This window comes from Lagenorhynchus albirostris, chromosome X (assembly GCF_949774975.1).
Source record: "Lagenorhynchus albirostris chromosome X, mLagAlb1.1, whole genome shotgun sequence".
Taxonomy (NCBI): Eukaryota; Metazoa; Chordata; class Mammalia; order Artiodactyla; family Delphinidae; genus Lagenorhynchus; species Lagenorhynchus albirostris.
In genome coordinates, this window is record NC_083116.1 from 36,444,088 (window position 1) to 36,465,455 (window position 21,368).

At 41.0% G+C, this 21,368-nt stretch overlaps 1 protein-coding gene across 28 annotated transcripts in view; it reads right to left on the bottom strand.

Annotated features, from left to right (window-relative positions):
* TMEM164 (transmembrane protein 164) overlaps positions 1-21,368 on the bottom strand; it is a 161,407-nt gene that overhangs the window by 110,352 nt on the left and 29,687 nt on the right. Inside the window, exon 1 of one of the 28 annotated variants that reach the window (XM_060137762.1) lies at positions 2,371-2,482. The exons of 26 other annotated variants lie outside the window; for them this stretch is intronic. The gene's annotated coding sequence lies outside the window, so the exon portion shown is untranslated. Of the gene's footprint in view, positions 1-2,370; positions 2,483-21,368 lie in introns of those variants that run through there. One more of the 28 variants, XM_060137758.1, reaches the window with a different exon arrangement.

The window sequence follows — 21,368 nt, forward strand, 5'->3', positions numbered from 1 at the left end:
AGTTGTTTTCAATGCATGCTGACTTTATTTATAGAACATATAACCTCTGGAAGAAAGTACAATGGCCTGGGAGTCAAAAGCCTTAGACTGTATTCCCAGAACAGCTGTTCACTGAAGTATGGACTCGGGCAAAAGACTTGTCCTTTCTAAATCTCAAAGCCCACATCAGGACTGGACCAGATCTGTGTTTCTCAGAACCATGTAGCAGCCCATGGGTAGGACTCATCAGGCGAGAGAGGTGAGGCAAGTGATCTATGATGAATAATAGTTAGAGGACTGAAGTTTGAAAATTATTTACACATCTATTCATTTTTATCTTATCCCTCCGACAGCTCACTCTTTCTCACTTGCAAAATGCTTTTTTGCCACATGTTATGAGGAGAAATTGAAGCAGATACAGATGCTTTCATATGCTTTCTTGAGTCAGAGAGCAGAGGTGAGTCACAGATACAGCAGTTGGGAATTCTATATAACCCAAATATTACCTTCTTATTGACACAGCCCTCAGCTTAGTCTGCTGAGCACACGAAGACCATCTTGTGTACAGCAGCTACGAAAATGTTGAGAACCCCTGGGCTAAATCATTCATTCACTTGCCATATTATGAAGAACCTACCTCCTGCCAGACACCATGCTAAGTGCTGGGGAAAGAACAGCGAGTTAACATAGACATGGTCTTGGCTTTTGTGGCGCACTTAGTCTGGCAAGAGGAAAGAGAAATGACATAAAACAAACAAATCACAGCATAATAAAACCTATGATCAGAGTTTTGAGAGCCTGTAACAGAGCCACCATTGGGCAGCAGGGAAGGAGGTCGCTGGCAGAGGGAATAGCAATGGGTAAAGCCTTCAATGGCCCAGAGGTTACAAAGACACGTTCAGGGAACTCAGAGTAGCTCCTTTTGCCTAGATAATATAGAGTGCCAGGGGAAACCCGTAAGAAACAATGCTGGAGAGGTGAGCACACAAGGTCTAGGAAGCCATGTGAAGGAGTTTGAATTGTTCCCTCCAACAAGTTCCCTCCAACTCCCTGATTCTGCTCAGAGAGTGAAACTCGGATGCGTAACGAGGATCATAGGTCTAAAACTCTGGTGCTTTTTTTTCCCATAGAAACACTGTTAGGAATTCTGGCTAGGGGCTGAGGAACTGCACTTCCATTCCATTTCAGATTAAATAGGCTTTTGCCAGCTGGTCTGGGAACCAGACCCCCAAGAATATTGTGTCCATGGGACAATGCAATCTGAATTCTAAATAGATTTCCAAAGAAACTTTTGGAACAAAACCCATTCAACAGTTGTTGGGGAATGCTTGGAAAGCAATGAAACACAGGACCTTGCTTTCCTCCACGGAACCAGTGTTTGAAAAAACAAGACTGAACACTACAACCACTGTCTTAAAATAAACACAATATCCTCATTTTGATTAGTAGGGTTATATTTAGGTACAGCCATTGAGTGGCACCATGCAGTATCTATTTATATATTTAAATTACCACAAAACCCCAAATATGTTGGAGATGACCAGCTACTTTCATTCTAGATAAAGACAATGCAGAAATGGAGAAGAGGGTGGTCTCTTTAGAAGGAAACATAGATGCAAACCAAGTCTGTAACTTATACACAACATTCCTGTGTCCCTGCTCAATCAACTGTCAATTACTCAGGGAGTAATTCAACAAATATTTGAATGCTAAGTACCATCTAATTTTGCATGGCGGAGTCTCCATTTTTCTTCACTTTCCTTTCAGTAGAGAAGCCCTATCTATCTGCACTCAGAAAAATACTCTCTGACGCCAGGGATGCCCCATCTTCCCTATCCGCTCACTTGGTCTACTAACAGTGAGGGAAATGGAAGTGGTGGTAATTTTCCAGAACTACCCTCCAAATCCCCTCAGGTCATTTTACAGAGCAGTCATTCTCAAAGTTCAGTATGCATAAACATCACCCGGAGAGGAGTGGAGTAAAATTCATGTTCCCAGGTCAATTCCTCTCCCCCTTACCTGGATTCACTAGGTCTGGGGTACAGCCCAGGAATCAACATTTCTAAGAAACACCCAAGGTAACTCTGATGCAAATGGCTCAAGAACCAAACCTTGGGAAACTCCACTGTGGAAATTTTAGCTGGCTGAGTCCCGAACCTTGAACTGAGAATATCAGTTACCAATCAGAAAGCTGGGTGATCTGACGTGAGACACTGACAGAGGGTGAAATAGATGCAAGAGAAAGAATTGCATCCTGGTCAACTTGCCCCCAACTGTATTTTAGTTTTTCAAAATCCCGTATTTTTACACTAATCCAAGCAGATGGCACTGGCTTTCCAGCAATCTCCTACTGGCACCAGAAAAGGAACTCAACAGAGACAGCCTCCTTACCTCTCCTGATGGTTGGTTTCCATTTTTTGGAATTTAATGCTGCTGTGGCAGAGAAGAGAGGCCAAGGTGGGGCGGTCTTCTATTACTCCCATTAATGTTGTCCCCGATTACATGAATAATCAAGAGTTGACTGGAAAGAGGAATAAATGAAAGGCAAATATTCTACTGAGAGCTTAAATTGGATAAAGGAGGCCCCCTGTTGGTTGAGAGCTGTGAGGTGATAAATGAACAGTCAGAATCCCTGCCTCTTTTCATTCTCAGTTTGCCAGGAACACAGATTTAAAGCCCATAACGTCGGCATTGAGCCTGAGAGAAATAATCAGGTATCTGTGTTTTTTCACTGTTTCCCCATAATACCCAGAAGAGTCTTCAACACTTGATGTTAACCCTAAATGTGAAACGACTGTTGTCAATCGAGCCCCAAAGTCTCCAATTGTGGACCTAGATCTGGTCTGACTATTTTATTTGATTGTGATAAGAACATTTAACATGAGATCTCCCCTCTAAACAAATCTGTAGGTGTACAATAAAGTACCGTTAACTATAGGCACAATGTCGTACAGCAGATCTCTGGTACTTGTTCATCTTGTATAATTGAAACTTTAGGCCCATTGATTAGCGATTTCCCAGCCCCTGGTAAATAACCCTTCCCTCCCAGCTTCTAGCAACCTTCATTCTACTCTGATTCTATGAAGTTGACTATTTAAATACCTCAGATAAGTGGAATCATGCAGTATGTGTCCGTGTGTGACTGCCTTATTTCACTTACCATAACATCCTCAAGGTTCATCCATGTCATAGCATATGACAGGATTTCCTCCTTCTTAAGGCTGAATAATATTCCACTGTGCATATATACATTTGCTTTATCCATTCATCCATCCTTGGATGGCATCTGGATTGTTCCTACATCTTGGCTATTGTGAATAGTGCTACAGTGAACACTGGAGTGCTAATACCTCTTTGATTTTCTGATGTCAATTCCTTCGGCTAAATACCCAGAAGTGGAATTACTGATCATATGGTAGTTCTATTTTTGAGGAATCTCCATACCGTTTTCCATAGCAGCTGCACCATTTTGCATTCCTATCAACAGTGCACGAGGGTTCTGATTTCTCTACATCTTCACCAACACATACCTTTTTTGTTCTCGCTATTATCAAGAAATCGAAAGACAAGTGTTGGACTGACAATTTTTATTGAAAGAAAACAGTCCTATTCAAGCTGGCTCAACAAAAGGGAGGTTTATGGTAAGAAGACAGGTATCCCATGAGAATCCTAGTGCGGGATAAAGCTTGGCCTCCGGAGAACTGGAAGGTGGCTCTGGGTTCAAGGTGGCGGTAAGGAACAGCTACACTGTCTCTCAGGGCTTCTCTCCTTCTCTCTTACTAGCTTCTCGGTTTCCTCATGGCTTCTGTCTCCTCCTGGCACCAGCTTGGACTTGGCCTGACATGACTGCCCCCCTCCCCATCATCTTTTGGCTCTCGTCCAGGCTGCAAACTGTCTTATTTAGTCTCTCAGCTTCCCAATTCTAATTTCCTAGGAGAGGAAAACGAATGGCCCAGCTCATCTTATCAAGCCCATACTGCTCACCAGGTGATCAACGGGCTGTTTGGGGGACAGGGGGCCACTCCCTGGCACAGTTCATGGCTACTGCCCCCCAGCACAACTGGCATGAAGCAGTTTGCCTTTGAAGGGGATATGGAGCAGAAGGCACAGTAAAATATATCTGCACAAACCTTAGGCTTCACGTGTAATCTGAAAGTTAATGACATGTCCATTAATGAGCTTCAAACACCCATATTTCTACCTTTGTAATTAAGAAAAAAGCATCTGACCCCAACACAGACCTCTTAGCCCTCCACCTCTACTATAAACTAACCTCTTTAAACTGGTAAAAGAATGCAAATGTGTTGTATTAAAGGGAAAAACAGTATGCTGCCAGCTCCCTGAGACAAGAGAAAGAGAAAGAAACCGTGAGATAGACAAATCCTGATAAACGGATACCTCTGGCCTTTAGCCCATCTCTCTTGACAGGCCTTCTGTCAGCTATGATCATCTTATCTCCCTCGAAGTTTCTCCAAGTGGCATGTGAGGTCAGTGTTCAATGTTAACTAGAACAAGCAAGTAGCATCACAAACCGACAGATGGCAACTGAGAGCTTCTCATTCTTGGATTATTTCATTCCCTGGAGTGATACATGCCAGAGAGTAAAAGCATTCTATTTTGACAGCCACCTAATAATGGCTGTCAGACACTTCTACTACTCCCAGGCTAAACCTTCCCCTCCATAACCTTCTTTCTTCCCATGAATTCCCAGTTGCAAAAATCATAAATGCCACGCCTGCTAAAGTCAATGGGAGCTTTGCTAGTGACAAGTGCGTGGACCAAGGAGAAAACAAAAACACTGACAACCATGGAGAATATCAGAGAACCAACAGGTCAGAACGAGAAGATCTGGTGGTGGCCATCTTGAAGAATGAGCGGGAGATGAAGAGAAATTCAAAGTTTGTGTTGCTTTGAAAACAATGTTTCTCAAATTCAGAGCAGGTCCTACTGGAGTTGAAGAAAAAGATTCCAAATAGGGTTTCTAAGACCAGAGCTGCAAAGCCCTAAAGACCCGTGGAAGATTTTCATACATAGTCTTATCTCACATTTATCCCCGAGTCGCTTAGTTTATTGAAGAGTTTTCCTGGAACTCTTAACAACATTAATTGTTAAGTGCATCTTATCACTCCAGGTAAGTAAGTTATGGTAGCTCTGGAGGAGGGAGCAGACAGAATGGTGCTCTGTTTCTGGTACCCAACAGCGGTTATCAACCTTTTTGTCCCATGTGCCACCTATGATCCCTTCTTCAAAACAGCCCTTCAAATTCCCTTATGCTTCTTTCTCACCAGAGACATTATGTAGCTATTAAAAGGAATGAAGTTGTCTTACATGCACTGGCATCCAACTCTACTGTCCGATGAGAAAAATTTCAGATTGTAAGGAATCATCTCAGTTTTGTTAAAAAAAAAAAAAAATACAGAAAAAGATAAAAGATCTGAGAGAATAAATGCAAGCTGTTAATAATGATTATCTCTGATAGATGGGATTATGGAGGATTTTCACTTTCTATTTTTGACATATTTCTTACAAAACTTGGGAGGTTTTTTTGCAATCAGGAAAATGATTTTTTTTGTGTGTGTGGTACGCGGGCCTCTCACTGTTGTGGTCTCTCCCGTTGCGGAGCACAGGCTCCGGACGTGCAGGCTCAGCGGCCACGTCTCACGGGCCCAGCCGCTCCGCGGCACGGGGGATCCTCCCGGACCGGGGCACGAACCCGTGCCCCCTGCATCGGCAGGTGGACTCCCAACCACTGCGCCACCAGGGAAGCCTGAAAAGGATATTTTTAACCCTCTACAGTTCATTGATAGGTAGTACCAACATGGCTTTGGTTTTTACCTCTAATTTGTAGGTTTTGGAGAGGCTGAAGGCGAAAGAATAACACAGAAGGGTCTCTGAGGTTAAAAGAAAGCCATTCGCTCTGTTTATGGGAGTCAACACTCAATAAGTAAATTCCACGAATGGGACAGAAGGTAGTGTAAACAGAGGTCAAATGCAGTGGCTCTGGAGTCCAGGTTCAAGTCTCAGCCTACTCTGAACTTGCTTTAAGCTTCCTACGTTGACTGATAATATGCAAACACTTGGAACATGTCTAGCATATGATGAGCTCTACAAATAGTAGCTATTCCTAAAGAGTTGTTAATTGAAAATCTATTTCATTTAATTTTAGTTATAATATCTGCAATTCAATTTAAAATACTTTCAGCATAGACACTGTGATATGTATGTGTATATTCGTTTTCTACACTGTAGGGCAGTTAATTAACATTTAGTGCTGTGCTGGAAACCCAATAGCACTGGCTAGTAAGAGTCGATTCTGTGCATCCCTTCACAATGCCTTTGTAACTTTAGCGAGGACAGTCTGGTAATTTGAAATGGACCACATGAATTGGCAAATGCTATAAATCAAGGCTTTAAATGTTTATCAGTACGCCACTGTTAACATCTGAAGAACCCTAACTGAGAATACACACTCCAGGGGTGATTAATTAGCAACTGAAATCTCTCATCAAAGCCCACAGTCAAGAACTCAACAACAAAAAGACATACTATCCAGTTTAAAAAAATGGGCAAAGGACTTGAACAGACATTTCTCCAAAGAAGATATACAAATGGCCAATGAGCACAACATTAGTTATTAGGAAAATGTAACACAAAACCACAGTGAGATACCACTTCATGCCTACTAGGATGGCTATAATTTTCTACAAGGAAATAAGTGCTGGCAAGAATGTGGAGAAATTGGAACCCTCGTGCGTTACTGGTGGGAATGTAAAATGGCTCATCTGCTGTGGAACAGTTCTGCAGTTCCTCAAAAAGCTAAACACAGAATTACCATGTGACCCAGCAATTCCACTCCTAGGTACATACCCCAAAGAATTGAAAACAGAGACTAAACAGATACTCGTTCATGACAGCATTATTCACAATAGCCAAAGGAAAACAACCCAAGTGTCCACAGACAGATGAATAAACAAAATGTGGTGTATCTATAAAATAGAATATTATTCAGCCTTTTTTTTTTTTTGGTGGGGTGTGGGGGGCACTGCGTGGCACGTGGGATGTTAGTTCCCTGACCAGGGATCAAGGATTGAACCCGTGCCCTCTGCAGTGGAAGCGCGGAGTCTTAACCACTGGACCGCCAGGGAAGTCCCTATCATTCAGCCTTAAAAAGGAATGACACATGTTACAACGTGGGTGAACCTTAAAAACACTGTGCTAAGTGAAATAAGCCAGACACAAAAGGACAAATATTGTATGATTCCACTTATATGAGGTAGCTAGATAGGCATATTCACAGAGATAGAACAGTGGTTCCTAGGGCCTGGGGGAGGGGAAAATAGGGAGTTACTGCTTAATGCCTAATGGGTACAGGGTTTATATGCGGAGTGATGAAAACGTTTTGGAAATAGTGGTAATGGTTGCAGAACATTGTGAACATAATTAGTGCCACTGAATTATGCACTTAAAAATGGTTAAAATGGCAAATTTCATTACATATATATATTTACCACAATTTAAAAAATTAATAATGTAACATACCAAAAATCATTAATTATACACTTAACATGGGTGAACAGTATGGTACATAAATTATATCTCAATAAAGCTTTTTTAATCTCACAAGCAAGTCATAAGGGAATTTTTGGGAGGGGGGTGACGAAAGCATTCTCTATCTCGATTATGGTATATATTTATCAAAACTTGTAGAACTCTATCCTAAAAAGGGTGAATTTTACTATATGTAAAACACACCTTAATTTTTTTAATGGCTATAAAGCCACACTCAAATGTTTCAGCGATGAACTCTTCAAATGGTTTGTTAATTAGAGCAATGGATACTAGAAATGATATTTCATTAGGGAACTCCTTGGTGTTCAAGACAAGTGGATAAGTTAGAATTATTCAGGCACTCCCACCCTTGCATAAATTGGATATAGGACTCAGCTGGCCCAATGACCTTCACCTCTTAGGGAATGACACATTAGGCTCAGGAGTCCCAACAAATCTTATGTTCAGACACTTAATGGAGGATTTGGATGTGCCCTTTAATTAGAAGGTAAGCTGAATCCTACAGCTAGACTATCGTCACATCTACCTCCAGTGAACCTTTCACACAAGATGGTGGTTGGCAACAATAAGAGATGGAATGTCTCTGGACATACAGATCAGGCTGTATGACTTCTTTGTGCCGGTTATTAATAAATGTTTGTGTGGTAGAATGGATCTGAATTGCTTTCACTGTAATATACCGGTTGCAGGGAGGAAACCTTTATAGCCCTCACCTACCTCTAACTATTGAAGATGAATGATACCCACCAAAATAGAATCGAATAACTGTAGACAACCAAATTGGTTTATTAGATCAATTTGCAACAAATATTTTGCGGACTTCTGGACAATCAGGGATGTGTCTGATTTTGATAACTTACTTCAAGTAAAATCAAAACTGAGGAAACAAAAAACTGATCAACTTTCCCATTCAGGCCGTACGGCTAGCAGGGGTGAGGGGATGGAAGCTGTTCATGTTTGTTACTTGTTTACAATGTAATACTACTTTTTTAAAATTGAAGTACAACTGACTTACAATATTATGTTAGTTTCAATTGACAACATAGTGATTCGATATTTTGATACATCACAAAAGGATCAGCATGATAAGTCTAGTTACCATCTGTCATACAAGGTAATACTATTAAATGAATTTGTTTCATGGAAAGATTTCCCATTTAATCCATTGCTCACCTAGGTGTTTTATCCAAAGGGTCAAACTTTACCATAAAGATCCAGGAAAAAAAGATGCCATTCAACAATAGCAACTCTTTAAATCGAGCTGAAAGTTAGGACCCAAATATCAGTGTTTGGGCATGTCCACTAGCCTCAGAGGCAACGTGGTTATGAGCCCAACCAGTAGGTAACCTCAGAGGATGGCTGAGCGTAGAGGGAGGGAGGTTCAGTGAAACAAGAGAAGGCAAAGACCAGCAGAAAGAAGTAGAGGCTTCATTCTGTTCTTTTTCTTTTCTTTTTAATTATATTACCCTGTATTCTGTCATCATGAAGTGACTGTAGACAACTCCTTAAAATACAGACAGATGAAGGCTGCTGGGAAGTCACATTCTAACAGAACTAACAGTTGCAGTTACAGCTCTGAGGTCTTAAGTCTCTAGGGACCTAGATCAACGGGGACCATGACGTGGTTCCATTTCCCTGAGTATTTTATAAAGGGGACATACCTCGTCGTTTCACTAAAAGGAGGTTGTAGCCTAAAGCATAAGCAAACTGCTTGAAGCAAACCCAATACATTAAAAATCCAGATTTCACAACCAAGAAATTCAAAGGTTATAATTCACATTACCAAAGGATTTTTTCTAAATGGTATCTGTGGAAGTCCTTACTTTTTTTTTTTGAAGTCCTTACTTTTGCAAGCTGCCCCTCTGCACGTGAAGCAGGACTTAACATAAAGATTTGTGTCACGAGCAGTTTTTTTTCATTCTTACAGAAGAGACAGCAACAGAGATGAATAAATTTGAAGGAGAGGACATTTGTAGCTCTTAGAGGGATGTCCTCTTAACATTTAATTTTGGTATCTGTGAATATATCTCCGAGCTGGTGGCAATGATCCAGTCCTGTTTCTGTTCGCTAGGGTCCCCCATTAGGGCAGTAGATGTGGACAACTCCTCAGTCTTGCTGAGGGATTTCAGTGTTACTCTTACACAACCCTCAACCTCTGAAGCACACCTGGCCACTCATCCACACACCAGGTGTATCACTCTCAGAAAGTTTGACCCAGATAGTACAGAAAACCAAAATCTAGACCCACTGAACCCCTAGAACACAACTCTGCATAGTTTTCTGTGGGAGGTGATAGCCTACGTGACTTCCAGTGTTATTTCTGAAGATTAAGAGGTCAACTGGAAAGCTTTCCTTAAAGCCAAACCAACAGAGCATCCTAAGGTGGGGAGACCATGACCACGCAAATATGGAACAAAAGGTGTCCCTGACTCAAAAACAATATCCCCTATCCACCCACCCATTCAACTTCCTGGGAAAGTGGCCTCTACTTTGTGCAGTTACTCGAAGGCAACTCTAGAGCTTTCCCCAGCTCAGTCATCTGGTACCTAGGAACCTTCTTTCCATCAAGAAAATCATATTAAATCCACCACACCCAATGCCTCTTATTCTGAGTATGTAGCTTCAGAAAGGCAAAAGCCAGGATGCTGAAGGATGAGGAGAAAGGATGTTGGATCAACAGGCTTAACCTTGAGGTTATTACAAACTGAAATGGACACCTTAATAATAACAACAGTTACCTTTTATTGAGTCCTTACTAGGTCCCAGCAACTGTACTGTACAGATACTCTCTAATCCTTACAACAACCATACAAGGTAATAAGCATTATTACTCCCATTTTACAGGCAGGTAAACGGAAGTTCAAAGAAGTTAAACTCACCTAAGCTCAAATAGCTAACAACTGGCAGAACCCAAATTCTAACCCACTAGTGTCAGATTCTAGTACCAAGCAGAATTACTTGGCAAACAGCACATTCTCAGTAAATGCGTGTTACAAGAATCCATGCTCTTCACTCGTAAACTATACCAGCTCCGTGATCAGGATAGAAACCATTAAAAGACCATCGATCTTTGCAAAAATCTTACATTGTGTAGCTCAACTCTTTCCTTTAATCGGGCAACTATGAGGAAGCCGCTTTCCTCTGCCGAGGGGAGTGGTACTCACAGTTATTCTAGCTGTAACTCAAGAGCAGGAGGTGAGCTGAGGCGCATCCAGACCACCTTTACTCTCAGCAACTAGCCCCTGTTTGCGGGAATGACGTGGACAGGGCACTCTGGTCTCAGTAGCAAGGCCTGATGACACACGGAGATTTAACTGTCAGACATCTCCAGGGCCCGCTCAGGTCAATGGTTTCTGCAGGCTTGTGGGTTTGACTTTGTTAAACCACCTTTTCCCTAAAGAGAGGGTGTTTCTGAGCTAGGCTGTGTCCCTGGGCCAAGCTGGGTCTGGAGGTTGGGAGGCAGATGAGAACGGTTGCCTTAGCTGGGCACAACGGCGAGTGTGAAGAGGCAGAGTCCTTTTGACAGTGGTTTTCCTTTCCCTAAAAATGAGTCCAGAGGCAGATCTTTAGAACAGTGCCAGCCAATCATCAAGCCTGTGTGCTAAAGTCAGGACAGGGTTATGAAAATATAAGCAAAGTAGTCAGGGACACGGTAGGACCAAAAGGAGCAGACAGAAGGAAGAAACACAAATGTTCAGCCGAACTGAAAAGTAGGGAGGGGGGAAAGCAATGAGATTCGAAATATTCTAACAAAAAAACATGAGAAATTTTCCACTGGTCCTTAAAGGAAGCGGGCCAGTGGGAACAGAATGAGTGGGCTGCCAGGTTGTTTTGAAGGCTCCGGGAGCCATCCAAGACACACCTTCCAAGGCACCAGGACCACACAGGCGGCCTTTCTCTCCCACCTCCCAGCTCCGAGCCTTCCTTGCTAGATGCTGGCGTGGATCTGAGCCACAGGAAGGCACACAATAACTGGAAGCTAATGCAAAAATAAATCATTTTTGTTTTCTGATGGGACTGGGTTTTGAGGGCTTTGGTGAATCATTACTGCCCAGCCCTACCCAATAAAGGAGGAGCTAGTAACTCACATCCTCTCCCAGTAGCTTGCATGCCCCTGGCAGAGGCGACCTTGCAACACCACTCCCTCCCGGCTCTCCTCTTCTCATGAATTGTTAATGGCTCCCTATTACCGACCATATCAAGTCCACATGTCTCCTCTGGATGTTCCAGCTCGTCACGCTCTGCCTCCACTCTATACCAATCTGGCGCCATCTCCCTCCTCTCCCAACACAGATCTGCCACTGGAGGCAGCTTCCATGAACCAAACTCACAGCCTCTTCTCTCACCACAGTTCTATCAGGATCTGGGCTGCCTCACCAGAATTCTGGACAGCCACAACGTCAAGATTACGTTAGATTACTATAAACACGGAGCTTCTCTTGCCCATACAAAAAAGGGACTGTACCTTCAAATATTTTGTAAGATCCTGCACTTTCCAATATGGTAACCACTATTACCCGTGGCTATTTCAATTTAAAGTACTTAAAATTAAATAAGGGACTTCCCTGGTGGTGCAGTGGTTAAGAATCTTCCTGCAGGGGACACGGATTTGAGCCCCGGTCTGGGAAGATCCCACATGCAACTAAGCCCGTGTGCCACAACTACTGAGCCTGTGCTCTAGAGCCCGTGAGCCACAACTACTGAGCCTGCGTGCCACAACTACTGAAGCCTGTGTGCCTAGAGCTCGTGCTCTGCAACGAGAAGCCACCACAATAAGAAGTCCATGCACTGCAACGAAGAGTAGCCCCCGCTCACCGCAACTAGAGAAAGCCTACACACAGCAACGAAGACCCAAAGCAGCCAAAAATAAATAAAATTTTTAAAATAAATAAATTTTTAGAAGACACCTTACTAAAAAAATTAAATGAAACAAAAAAATCAGTTCCTCAGTTGCAGCAACAACGTGTCAAGGGCACAGTAGTTGCACCTGGCTAGTGGCTACTCTATTGGAGAATACAAATATAAAACATTTCCATCATCATGGAAACGTCTATTCGATAGTGCAGTACTACACTATACATGCAAGAGAGGAGTAGCCTAATGTGTGTGAAAATTGTTGCTTACCACCCCTTGGAAAACTTGAGGATCCAGATTTAACATAAAGGAATGCATAGGACTTAGGGATACAGCCCATCTTAAGTAACCAGGAAAACATTCTTATTACTGATCCCAACCAGCTCTGTAAACATCGCAGGTAATTACAACATCTTTTTTTTTTTTTTTAAAGTCACATGTAGCAGACCTCAGGAAACCTTCAACAAAGCATTCATAGACTAGTCAGGCCTCTGTATCCTAAGCTCTTTGCTAGGTTCTGGAAGCCAGTACAGAGCACATGACCCAGTCCCTGCCCTGGGAAGAAAGTTCATATACAGAAAACTACAGGAGGCAGAAAGGGATAAAGGCCATAAGAGGGGGACTATGGGGCAGAGAGATCAAATGAATGGGAGGAACAAGGGAGGACTGCATGGACAGAGAGATGATTTCAGATCTGGGTTGGGCCCTAAAGGATGACTACAATTTTGAAAAGGAGCTCAGAGGATGAAAGGAGAAAACTGCATAAGCAAAAGGGGGAGCGAGTTAGAGCCCAGGGTACATTTATGGCCGAGTGAGCAAAGGAAGAAATATGACAGCTAATCAACAATTCTTTGAAATTTTCCCTGAGCACCCTAATAATCAAAGAATACATTAACTTAGATTCCATTTTCACAAAGATTTTGCTTTAGTGAGAATTTCTGTTGGCAAGGACAAGGTGAAATGGGGTCTCTTCGACACTGCTGGTGGGAAGTAAATGGGTACTACTTTTTTTGAAAAGCCCATATGAAGCTCCTTAAAAACATTCATACCCCCGATCCAACAATTTCGCAAGAAGGAAAATGTCCTACAAAATAATCTGAAATACAGAGATTTATGCACAAAGCAGTTTTTTGCAACGTTATTTATAACTAAGAAAATAATAGGCAATGATTAAGTAAATTATGATCTAGTTATAGAATGGAGTTTGATATAGCCATTAAGAATTATATTTCTGACAAGTTTTAAATGACATGGAAAATGTTTATGAGAATGTTATGTGAAAAAATAATCAGGGTATAAGTTTGGTAGTATACAAAACATAGTCACAACCATGTAAAACAATATGAGTAGTCGATAGCCTCATCCACCAGGAGGCAGACAGCAGAAGCAAGAAGAACTACAATTCTGCAGCCTGTGGAAGGAAAACCACATTCACAGAAAGACAGACAAAATGAAAAGGCATAGAACTTTGTACCAGATGAATGAACAAGATAAAACGCCAGAAAAACAACTAAATGAAGTGGAGATAGGCAACTTTCCAGAAAAAGAATTCCGAATAATGATAGTGAAGATGATACAGGACCTCAGAAAAAGAATGGAGGCAAAGATCAAGAAGATGTAAGAAAGGTTTAACACACACCTAGAAGAATTAAAGAACAAACGGAGATGAAAAATACAATAACTGAAATGGAAAATACACTAGAAGGAATCAATAGAAGAATAACTGAGGGAGAAGAATGGATAAGTGACCTAGAAGACAGAAGGGTGGAATTCACTGCTGTGGAACAGAATAAAGAAAAAAGAATGAAAAGAAATGAAGTCAGCCTAAGAGACCTCTGGGACAATATTAAACGCAACAACATTTGCATTATAGGGGTCCCAGAAGGAGAAGAGAGAGAGAAAGAACCCGAGAAAATATTTGAAGAGGTTAGAGTAGAAAACTTCCCTAACATGGGAAAGGAAATAGCCACCCAAGCCCAGGAAGCGCAGAGAGTCCCATACAGAATAAACCCAAGGAGAAACACGCCGAGATACATAGTAATCAAATTGACAAAATTAAAGACAAAGAAAAATTATTAAAAGCAACAAGGGAAAAACGACAAATAACATGCAAGGGAACTCCCATAAGGTTAACAGCTGATTTCTCAACAGAAACTCTACAAGCCAGAAGGGAGTGGCAAGATATATTTAAAGTGATGAAAGGGAAGAACCTACAACCAAGATTACTATACCCAGCAAAGATCTCATTCAGAGTTGATGGAGAAATCAAAAGCTTTACAGACAAGCAAAAGCTAAGAGAATTCAGCACTACCATACCAGCTCTACAACAAATGCTACAGGAACTCCTCTAAGTGGGAAACACAAGAGAAGAAAAGGACCTATTAAAACAAACCCAAAACAATTAAAAAATGGTAATAGGAACATACATATCAATAATTACCTTAAATGTGAATGGATTAAATGCTCCAACCAAAAGAAACAGGCTCGCTGAATGGATACCAAAAAAAGACCCTTATATATGCTGTCTACAAGAGACCCACTTCAGACCTAGGGACACATAAAGACTGAAAGTGAGGGGATGGAAAAAGATATTCCATGCAAATGGAAATCAAAAGAAAGCTGGAGTAGCAATTCTCATATGAGACAGAATACACTTTAAAATAAAGACTATTACAAGAAACAAAGAAGGACACTACATAAGGATCAAGGGATCAATCCAAGAAGAAGATATAACAATTATAAATGTATATGCACCCAACATAGGAGCACCTCAATACATAAGACAACTGCTAACAGATATAAAAGAGGAAATCGACATTAACACAATAATACTGGGGGACTTTAACACCTCACTTACACCAATGGACAGATCATCTAGACAGACAATAAGGAAACACAAGCTTTAAATGACACAGTAGACCAGATAGATTTAATTGATATTTATAGGACATTCCATCCAAAAACAGCAGATTACACTTTCTTCTCAAGTGCACATGGAACATTCTCCAGTATAGATCACACCTTGGGTCACAAATCAAGCCTCAGTAAACTTAAAATTGAAATGATATCAAGCACCTTTTCCGACCACAACGCTATGAGTTTAGCAATCTATTACAGAGGGACTTCCCGGATGGTGCAGTGGTTAAGAATCTGCCTACCAATGCAGGGGACACAGGTTCGAGCCCTGGTCCGGGAAGATCTCACATGCCACAGAGCAACTAAGCCCGTGCATCACAACAACTGAGCCTGCACCCTAGAGCCCGCGGGCCACAACTACTGAGCCGGCGGGCCACAACTTCTGGAAGCCCGTGCACCTAGAGCCCATGCTCCACAACAAGAGAAGCCACCACGAGAAGCCCGTGCACCACAAGGAAGAGGGGCCCCCGCTCGCCGCAACTAGAGAGAGCCCGTGCACAGCAATGAAGACACAATGCAGCTGAAAATAAATAAATAAAATAAAATAAATAAATTTATTTAAAAAAATAAAAAGAAATTAACTGGAGTGAAAAAAATGTAAAAAACACAAACACATGGAGGCTAAACAATACGTTACTAAATAACCAAGAGATCAATGAAGAAATCAAAGAGGAAATGAAGAAATACCTAGAGACAAATGACAATGAAAACACGACAAACCAAAACCTATGGGATGCAGCAAAAGCAGTTCTAAGAGGGAAGTCATAGCAATACAGTCCAACTTCAAGAAACAAGAAAAATATCAAATAAACAATCTAACATTACACCTAAAGGAATAAGAGTAAGAAGGACAAACAAAATCCAAAGTTAGTAGAAGGAAAGAAATCATAAAGATCAGAGCAGAAATAAATGAAATAGAAACAAAGAAAACAATAGCAAAGTCAATAAAACCAAAAGCTGGTTCAAGAAGATAAACAACACTAATAAACCTTCAGCCAGACTCATCAAGAAAAAGAGGGAGAGGACTCAAATCAACAAAATTAGAAATGAAAAAGGAGAAGTTACAACAGACACCACAGAAATACAAAGTATCATAAGAGACTACTACAAGCCACTTCTATGCCAATAAAATGGACAACCTGGAAGAAATGGACAAAGCCTTAGAAAGGTATAACCTTCCAAGACTGAACCAGGAAGAAATAGAAAATATTAACAGACCAATCACAAGTAATGAAATTAAAACTGTGATTAGAAATCTTCCAACAAACAAAAGTCCAGGACCAGATGGCTTCACAGGTGAATTCTATCAAACATTTAGAGAAGAGCTAACACCTATCCTTCTCAAACTCTTCCAAAAAATTGCAGAGGAAGGAACACTCCCAAACTCATTCTATGAGGCCACCATCACCCTGATACCAAAACCAGACAAAGATACTACAAAAAAAGAAAATTGCAGACCAATATCACTGATGAATATAGATGCAAAAATCCTCAGCAAAATACTAGGAAACAGAATGCAACAACACATTAAAAGGATCTTACACCATGATCAAGTGGGATTTATCTCAGGGATGCAAGCATTCTTCAATATACACAAATCAATCAATGTGATACACCATATCAACAAATTGAAGAATAAAAACCATATGATCACCTCAATAGATGCAGAAAAGGCTTTGGAAAAAATACAACACCCGTTTACGATAAAAACTCTCCAGAAAGTGGGCATAGAGGGAACCTACCTCAACATAATAAAGGCCATATATGACAAACCCACAGCAAACATCATTCTCAATGGTGAAAAACTGAAAGCATTTCCTCTAAGATGAGGAACTAGACAAGGATGTCCACTCTTGCCACCTTATTCAACATAGTTTTGGAAGTCCTAGCCACGGCAACCAGAGAAGAAAAGGAAATAAAAGGAATACAAACTGGAAAAGAAGAAGTAAAACTGTCACTGTTTGCAGATGACATGATAATATACATAGATAAACCTAAAGATGCCAACAGAAAACTACTAATCAATTAATTTGGTAGAGTTGCAGGACACAAAATTAATGCACAGAAATCTCTGGCATTCCTATACACTAACAACAAAAAATCAGAAAGACAAATTAAGGAAACAATCCCATTCACCATTGCAACAAAAAGAATAAAATACCTAGGAATAAACCTACGTAAGGAGGTACAAGACCTCTACTCAGAAAACTATAAGACACTGATGAAAGAAATCAAAGGTGACACAGACAGATGGAGAGATATACCATGTTCTTGGACTGGAAGAATCAATATTGTGAAAATGACTATGCCACCCAAAGCAATCTACAGATTCAATGAAATCCCTATCAAATTACCAAGGCATTGTTTACAGAACTAGAATAAAAAATCATAAAATTTGTATGGAGACACAAAAGACCCTGAATAGCCAAAGGAATCTTGAGAAAAAAACAAAACAAAAACAAACAATGGAGCTGGAGGAATCAGACTCCCTTACTTCTGACTATACTATAAAGCTACAGTAATCAAGACAATATGGTACTGGCACAAAAACAGAAATATAGATCAGTGGAAGAGGATGGAAAGCCCAGAGATAAACCCACGCACCTATGGTAAACTAATCTATGACAAAGGAGGCAAGGATATACAATGGAGAAAAGACAGTATCTTCAATAAGTGGTGCTGGGAGAACTGGACAGCAACATGCAAAAGAATGAAATTAGAACACTCCCTAACACCATACACAAAAATAAACTCAAAATGGATTAGAGAACAAAATGTAAGTCCAGACACTATAAAACTCTTAGAGGAAAACATAGAAAGAACACTCTTTTTTTTTTTTTTTTTTTTTTTTTTTTTTTTTTTTGCGGTACGCGGGCCTCTCACCGTTGTGGCCTCTCCTGCTGCGGAGCACAGGCTCCGAACGTGCAGGCTCAGCGGCCATGGCTCACAGGCGTAGCTTCTCCGCGGCATGTGGGATCTTCCCCGACCGGGGCACGAACCCGTGTCCCCTGCATCGACAGGCGGACTCTCAACCACTGCGCCACCAGGGAAGCCCAGGAAGAACACTCTTTGACATAAATCACAGCAAGATGTTTTTTGACCCACCTAATAGAGTAATGGAAATAAAAACAAAAATAGACAAATGGGACCTAATGAAACTTCAAAGCTTTTGCACAGCAAAAGAAACCACAAACAAGACAAAAAAACAACCCTCAGAATGGTTAAAATATTTGCAAACGAATCAACGGACAAGGGATTAATCTCCAAAATATATAAATAGCTCATGCAGCTCAATATCAGAAAAACAAACAACCCAATCAAAAAATGGGCAGAAGACCAAAATAGACATTTCTCCAAAGAAGACATACAGATGGCCAAGAAGCACACGCAAAGCTGCTCAACATCACTAATTATTAGAGAAATGCAAATCAAAACTACAATGAGCTATCACCTCACACCAGTTAGAATAGGCATTAACAGAAAATCTACAAACAACAAATGCCGAGAGGGTGTGGAGAAAGGGGAACCCTCTTACACTGTTTCTGGGAATGTAAATTGATACAGCCACTATGGAGAACAGTATGGAGGTTCCTTAAAAAACTAAAAATAGAATTACCATATGACCCAGCAATCCCACCACTAGGCATATACCCAGAGAAAGCCATAATTCAAAAGACACATGCACCCCAATGTTCATTGCAGCACTAGTTACAATAGCCAGGTCATGGAAGCAACCTAAATGCCCATTGACGGATGGATAAAGAAGATGTGGCACATATATACAATGGAATATTACTCAGCCATAAAAAGGAACAAAATTGTGCCATCTGCAGATACGTGGATGGAACTCGAGACTGTCATATACAGTGAAGTAAGTCAGAACTAGAAAAACAAATATCATATAATATCACTTATACGTGGGATCTAGAAAAATGATACAGATGAACGTATCTGCGAAGCAAAACAGAGACAGACATACAGAACAAACGTATGGATACCAAGGGGGGAAGGCGGGGTGGGCTGAACTGGGAGATTGGGATTGACATATATACACTACAGTGTATGAAATAGATAATAAGAACCTGCTGTATAAAAAATAAATTAAGGGCTTCCCTGGTGGCGCAGTGGTTGAGAGTCCGCCTGCCGATGCAGGGGACGCGGGTTTGTGCCCCGGTCCGGGAGGATCCCACATGCCGCGGAGCGGCTGGGCCCGTGGGCCATGGCCGCTGAGCCTGCGCGTCCAGAGCCTGTGCTCTGCAGCGGGAGAGGCCACAACGGTGAGAGGCCCAGGTACCACCCCCCAAAAATTAATTAATTAATTAATTAATCAATTTAATTAAATTTTAAAAAACCAATATGAGTAGAAAGAGGAAAGTTAAGCAAAAATGTTAACACTCTAGTAACAAGATTATGGGCGATTTTTATTCTCCATACCAGGGCTCAGCAAACTATGGCCCACAAACCAAATCTGACCCACTGACTGACTTGTATATAGTTTTATTGGAACACAAACACACATGTTTACTTCTGTATTGTCATGTCTGTGGCTGATTCTGTGCTACAAAGGCAGAGTTGAGTAGTAGTGACAAAGACAAAATTATTTACTATCTGGCCCTTTACACAAAAAGGCTGCCAACCCTTGTATCTTCAAAATTTTCTAAAATGAGTAGGCATTACGTTTGCAATCTTTTCCTAAAATGTCTATTTCCACATTGTGAAAGGCCAGAGGAACAGGCTAACAACTTCAGATTTTATTCTACAAGTTACTGGGAGCACTAGAAGTTTCTGAGGAGGACAGGACATGATCTGACATGATGTCCACCAGTAAAACACAGAACACCAGATCATTTAAGAGGATGGAATTTAAACTGTATGCCAGGCAAAGTCTGATTCATCAGCAGCTGTGACTCTGGGCCACTCCTCATTTAAAGGGGAAAGTTAACTTAAGGTGTGGCTTGTCATTGTTTTCAAACTTCCTCCTCTGAATAAACCCTATGAAATGGTCTCTTCCCTGTAGTAATGACCAATCAAATTTTTTCCGAGACAGAAAGGCGGAGGCCATATGCAAATTTGTGACTTTTGCCTGGAGAGACAGTTTGAAAGTTCAGGGTGGTAATCCTGTATTCATGAAGTCAGTCCTCCATCTTCCAAGCTTTTTCCTGTCTCTTACTTTTCTTTTCTTTTCTAGAAGGACACAGGGAGATGACATTGGGTAAAGGGGGGGGGAGGAGGGGGAGGGAAAGGCACAAAAGGAAAGAATAAAAAGTATTAGAAGCTTCTGTCTCAAGAGTCCTTAAGAAGTCCCTAGATCTACCCACCCTTAGAATGTGGCCAAGGCTCTAAATCCTATCTCCAGGGAATATGGTCCACCTGACTTTATCTTTAGAAAGAGGAAAGACCTGTTTCTCTAAGAGAAAGTCTCCTTTCTACAGGCTTTCTCCAGGTTCTCTGTGCCCTCACCACCTGCCTCAGGCCTACTTCCCCAGATGTACTGCAAATAACCAGTTCATACAAACCACTGTTTACACATTCTCTCAGGAATGAACACAGTGAAAGGATGGTAATGGTCTGAAGACTAGTTTCCTTGCAAATAAGCACACAACCCATCACAAAGAAGATTAATCATCTACAGAATGAGAAACTCCAAACTACCATAATTTCAGGTCCGGATGCGATTAAAAACACAGTAAATAGGTCTCTGGGTTTTGGTTGTTGTTTTTTTTTTTTTTTTTCCCTTTTAAACACATGATAATTTTTGGATTTCAGCAAATTAAAGTTGGGAATTTCATTTGGGACACTTTATAAAACAGAACCATTTGCATGTAGCTCTGCTAGCAGTTTTTTAAAATTTGAATTACGTTGTATTTTATTGGTTCATGAGAGAGACTGGATACAGAATGCACTGAGGTGACCAATTATTTAACAGACCATACTTAACATTTCACATTTTAACATATACCCGGTGCCAACAATCGTCCTCACGAGCTTTCTGAACCATTAAGCTGCACTGCTCTCCTTGTTCTAAATCAAATATAAGTAATTTGTTGTCA